Raw genomic sequence first — 6172 nt, forward strand, 5'->3', positions numbered from 1 at the left:
GTGCAAGTGAACAAGCTATTGCTCCAATCCTCTCAAGAAACTTGAAAGGTCCAAAAAACTGAGGTGTTAGCTTGGCACATGATCTGATCCTCAAGGATCTCTTCTTGGGCTTGATGCACAAGTACACCTGTTCCCCAACCTGAAACTCCTTAAACAACCTATTCTAATCTGCATAAATTTTCTCTCTCTCCTGTGATACCTTCTAATTCTTCTTGATTACCTACATTTCCTGTTCCATCTCTGCCAACATGTTCGGTACTATCAACACCTTGTTCACTGGATCACTCCAACTGATGGGAGTATTACAACTCCGCCCATATAGTGCCTCAAACTGACTCATCCTCAATGAATCCTAATAATCATTATTGTAAGAAACTCAACCAATGGAAGGTACTCATCCCATATCCTCTGTTGATGGATCACATACATCCTCAACATTTGCTCAAATATCTTGTTGACCCTCTCTGTCTTTCCATGTTTCTGTGAATGATAAGTTGTGTTGAAGGTCAACTTTGTCCCCAAACCTGCAAACAACTCCTTCCAGAACTTGGAAATGAACTTAGAATCCCTTCCTGGCACAATCTTCCTTGGAACACCATGCAACCTCACTACATCTTTGATGAAGACCTATGCTACATCATTAGATGTGTTAAACATAACCATGAAAAATATCAAATATGAAGGATAAGCATTGAATGCATATATTATTCATGTGATATACATTTTATAATACATTGGAGTGATTGTTGCATTGCATATTCCAAGGTCTCCTGGACTCCCTTTAATTGCTCACATTCCACACCAACACTTAGAGGATTAGGTGTCCAACATTCCCCCCTTTAATTTGAAGGGGTATGTGTGAGTCCAAGAAGAGAGATGTAATAAAAAATGTGCAAAAATATGCATGGTAGCACTACGATGAATGTGTTCTCTAAAATTTTGGTATAAGGGGGTGGTTTAAGGATGGCCCCGAACACCAGAACACTTAGTGTAGTTATTGGAACTCTTCCAAGTCTGGCAAGAAGTTGAAGTATTCTACTAGAGGAAGTGCTCCTAATTCTTTGAATAGGGACACCTTAAACCTAGAAAAGGGAGGTCTTCAACTTGCATAAAAAGGGAGAACCTCAACCTGAAAAGGGAGGTCTCAACCTGCGGTGGTTTAAAGATGACCACCAACTCTATAATGCTTAATGCAATTCCAGAAACTCTTCCAAAAATGGAAAGAAGCTAAAGTCTTTTGCTAGAGGAAGTGTCTCCAATTCTTTGAAAAGGGAGAATATCAGTTTGAAAAGGGAGGTCTCAACTCCGCATAAATGGTTTAAGGTTATTCACCAACCAAAGGCATGCTCAAAGGAATCTTTGTCTATGGATACAACTACAAATTTGATATGGAAGGTTGTGTCTCAGGCTCACTTGTGTGGCTTTGAAGCTTATAGATGACCATCGCTTCCCCCCTTGTCATATACAAGGTGAGAAGATGGAGAAAACTCAACTACAATACCTTTTAATATTCTAGAATAGATTATGACATATGACTGAAATATCTTCTTGCTTGTTGAAGCCCATTGCCAAGAAGCGATCCATCCAAGATGAATCTTTCATCTTGTAGGAGGCTTGTTTATGAAGCATTTGTTTGAAGAATGAGTGGTTTTATGAAATTTATCACATGGATGAAGATTAAAACAACGACATTTCATATGGCCAACTGTGTCATAATGTTGGAATTTAACAATGTGTTGTGACTGCTATGGAAGAGGACCAGAATCTGGAACAACCAAAGGTGTACTCTCATGAATAAATCCAGCACTCTAAAACTGGATGGGATTTGAGTAATCTGTAATATGAAAGGACACATCCTTGTCATATCCAAGACCGGTCCTATGCTTGTTATGGAAAATATCTTCCCAAGGTCTGATAATTGGCTTGGGAAGTGTAGACTAAATTCTTGCTTTTGCATGCAAATATGCCCTTGCACTCGGCTCGGTGATCTGAACAATTTTTGATAGTTGAATATAGTCAACTTTGGACTCAAAAATTGGATTATTCTAAACAAAAACAAGTTTAGAATCATGACTACGTTGTTGTAGGTCCACTTGTTGTAGCAGAGATTCAAGCTGCAAAAAATATTTTTTCTCCTGTGCATTTTGCAAACATATTCTAATGTCGAAAAGAGTGTCCTTGCCAATTTTTACTATCCCATCTTTAGTGGAATCTATTAAGGTATTTAATAAATCTAATACGTCACAAATTAGAGCCATTTTCTCCAGTTCAAATAAAATCACCAAAACTACTCCTAGGCCCAAAAATTAAGAAATATTCTCAGTTGTGAATCAATGCCTTTGGAAAACTGAGGACTTGTATCCTTACAGTGAACATTAGTTCCTCTAGGAAAGATCAGGATGGAGGCTCTCCAAATATTCCTCCATACATCCTATGGCCATCAAAACAATATATACTCTAACATACCCACTCACGACCTTCATAAAGTAAAAGAGATCAATGCATAAATGAATATATAATGAATGATTGACATTCAACAAACCATATGCTATGAGCAACAAAAAATTATGCCATCGCCAGGAATGGTCGCACGACATTCATGGAAAAATTAGCATGGAGAACCACATCTTTCAGATGGGAGTTATGACCTTCAAGACATACTACAACCTTCTCATATAAACATACAACAACCTCTCAACCTACACCATTCAAGTCTTTAAGAAACAATTCAGGCGTTCAACATTCATAGTGGAGGAGTTCATTATTCAACACCGTGGATACTATCGAGCTCTTAAGACGTTGTTCAGGATCGAGGAAGAGTAAGGACTGGGGAAAGAGAAAGAAGGGCCAACTGTTGTTCGTTCTTTCTTCATTGACCCGACTAATTTTTTTTTGTTTTTGAAAAGTTACAATATCTTCATCCCCGAGACTTCATCTCTTGTGGGAACAACAAGTTTGTTATATTGTTTGAAGCATATTTTGTGGGTTACATGGAAGTTAAAGAAATGAATGTCCAATTGCATGAGAGGATGCATGGACGGGAATATGGGATGCACCATATAGATCAACACTTTTCTTCTCTTTAGATGGCTCACTGAATTTTATGAAAATGACGTTGCAAATGGGTTTGTGTGTAGCATTCTTGATGAATCGATTTCACGAGAATAATAACAAAATCTCCTGCAGTATTTTACAAAGGGATCCCTTACATTTTTCTATGATAGAAACTTTGATGTTTGATCAAATGCGTAATAAATCCCTAACTTAGAGCCAAAGAGGGAATGAGGGGTTAGAAACTACCTTGTACAATAGTTAGGTATTTGATGATGTCCATCAATAGAAGTTGGAGACAAAGCCACTCTTTTTTCATACATTGGATGAGCCCTCGGAGGGAAGAACCATAGTTGGAGGGAGACACAAATGTAGCACACCACACGACGTGTTTCAAATGAATGAGGGAGGAAACAAAACACCAACTCCTCAAATGATATTGAGTAGGTTATGAATGCATGGATTTAAAAACAGAATATCATAAAACACTCACAACAGTTACAACAACTCTAACTCTTCGCTCTACCATTTCTGAAGCTAGAGTCAATCCAGAATAATAAAATTGAGTTTGGTTCGACTGCTCAATGCACATAGTATTTGTAATTGGGAGCTTTTTATTGCTTCAAAGGGATGCCTACCAACACACATGTAAAGAGAACACATCAATATACACCTCTATTCAACACAAGTTCTACCAAGTGTGATTCATTCCATGTCGGGTGTCACCAGTCAGCTTTCACAACTAACGCAATTAATAAAGCTTTGTTCAACTCTGCAACAACTCTATTAAGATTTTAGCGTACACATAGGACTGGAGTATTGAGTTGGGTGGCGAGGAGAGCGTTGGGTAGAGTAACAGGTGTGTAGGAAGCGAATGAAATACTGAGAGTGTGGCGTTACACATACTGTGTTATTCAATGATAAGTCAGAGGTGTGTTCTTGCCAGGGAAGAGAGGCCAAACTTTATTTTTTTGCAAGGGAAAGGATGAGAGTTTTGAAAAGAAGGAGTGTTTCTTCTCTCTTTGATTCTACAAATAAAAACAACGGAGGCTACCCAAATATTACCGAGCTCACATCACTTTGGTAGGCAGGTTGTATGGAGAGAACCCAACTCAAATATAGATGATAAAGGTTTCAGAATGATATATCTTAGTGACAAAGGGCCAGGTATGACCAATAATCTTTAATACCATGTTAAACATAACCATGCCGAAGAGAACATATGAAGGATAAGCATTGAATTCATATATTATTCACGTGATATACATTTTATAATACATTGAAGTGATCATTGTTCCATATTCCAAGGTCTATTGGACTCCCTTTTACTTCTCACATTCTACACTAACCCTTAAAGGATTAGGTGTCAAACAAGATGAATAAGTAGACTTCACTTGAATTAAGTGTGCTACCTTTTTCAACCTTTCCATGACAACCATGATGGAATCATGTTGTCTAGATGTCCTCAACAAACTTGTAATGAAATCCATGGAAATAACCTCCCATTTCCACTCCAAAATTAGAGTCGGATGAAGCAACCCTCCTGGACGCTCACACTCTACTTTCTTCATATTCATCCAATGGTAAAAATTCTTCACCACTTTCAATGTCTTCTGGTATCCTGGGTTACCTCAATATATTTTTGCATGAAACTCTTGCAAGATAGTCTTGTTGAGCTCACTATAATTCAACACATATATCATATCCCTAAATTTGACCAAACCATCTATTGTAAGATGATAGTCCACATCTTGATCACCTATACCCTGTTGTAACCTGTGCATAAACTCCCAATACCTGTCATCCTACAATCCTTCCTGTAAAATCCGATCCTATAAATATGTCCCGTAGGAGCTCATAAATGTTATGTGATTTACCTATACTCTCACGCTAAGAACATCCGCAACCTTGTCCTCCTTACCCTTGATGTGCTTGATCTCAAAGTCCAACTCAATAATCGTGGCCAACCATTTAACTTTCATGGAATTCAGATTAGACTGGTCAAACAAGTATATCAATCCACTGTAATCGCTCATCCATAAAAACCTCATGCTAAGAAGATAATGTCTCCACATCGTCAATGCATGGATGATCGTTGCTAACACAAGATCATGTGTCAGATAAGATTTCTCATGCTCATTCAGTTTTCGTGACTCATATAACACTACCCATCCTCCTACGTCAAGATCCCGCCAATTCCTCTCTTGTAGGCATTTGGACACACCAAAAACTCTTTGTCTGGATTTTCAATCTGCAAAATTGGAGCATTTATCAACAACTGCTTCAATTTCTCAAAACTTGCTGCTCATTCCTCTATTCATTCAAATTTATTACTTTTCCTTTGGAGTGATGTAATAAGATATGCAATGCAAGAGAATTTCCTGATGAACCTCCTATAATAACTTGCTAGCCTCATAAATGATCTTATCTCATCCACATTTCTAGTTGCTGCCCATTCCATGATAACTCTTATCTTCTCTGGATCCACTGCTATGCCTTCCTTGGAAACAACATGTCCCAAGTAATGTACCTATGTCTGAAATAAACTTCATTTACCGAGCTTATCATATAACTAATGCTCTCTTAGCAATCTCAATACTGTTGCTAAGTGCTCGACATGTTCTTCCTCATTTTTAGAATATATCAAGATGTCATCAATGAATGCAATAACAAGCTTGTCCAAATAAGGACGCAACACACTATTAATCAAGCACATAAAGTAGTTATATCATTAGTAAAACTAAATGGAACTACAAAAAACTTATAAAATCCATACCTAGTCCCAAAAACAACCTTGTAAATATCCTCTTCTTTGATGTGTCCCTGATGGTATCATGATCTCAAATAAATCTTCGAAAACATTATTTCTCCCTTAAGCTAATCAAACAAGTCAGCAATCCTTCACAACATATACCTTTTCTTGATGGTTACCTTTCTCAACTACCTGTAATCAATCCATAACCTAAGAGTACCATCCTTCTTCTTTACAAACAATAGAGGTGCACCCCAAGGCAATACACTTGGTCTAATTTATCACTTGTCAAGCTATTCCTTCAATTGAAACTTCAACTCTACTAACTCCAGTGTGCTCATCCTATATGGTGATTTTGATGTTGGTGTT

The sequence above is a fragment of the Pinus tabuliformis genome, chromosome 1_2 (assembly GCF_031772625.1).
Source record: "Pinus tabuliformis cultivar Carrire ecotype Pingquan chromosome 1_2, CPIR1, whole genome shotgun sequence".
In the NCBI taxonomy this organism is placed as follows: Eukaryota; Viridiplantae; Streptophyta; class Pinopsida; order Pinales; family Pinaceae; genus Pinus; species Pinus tabuliformis.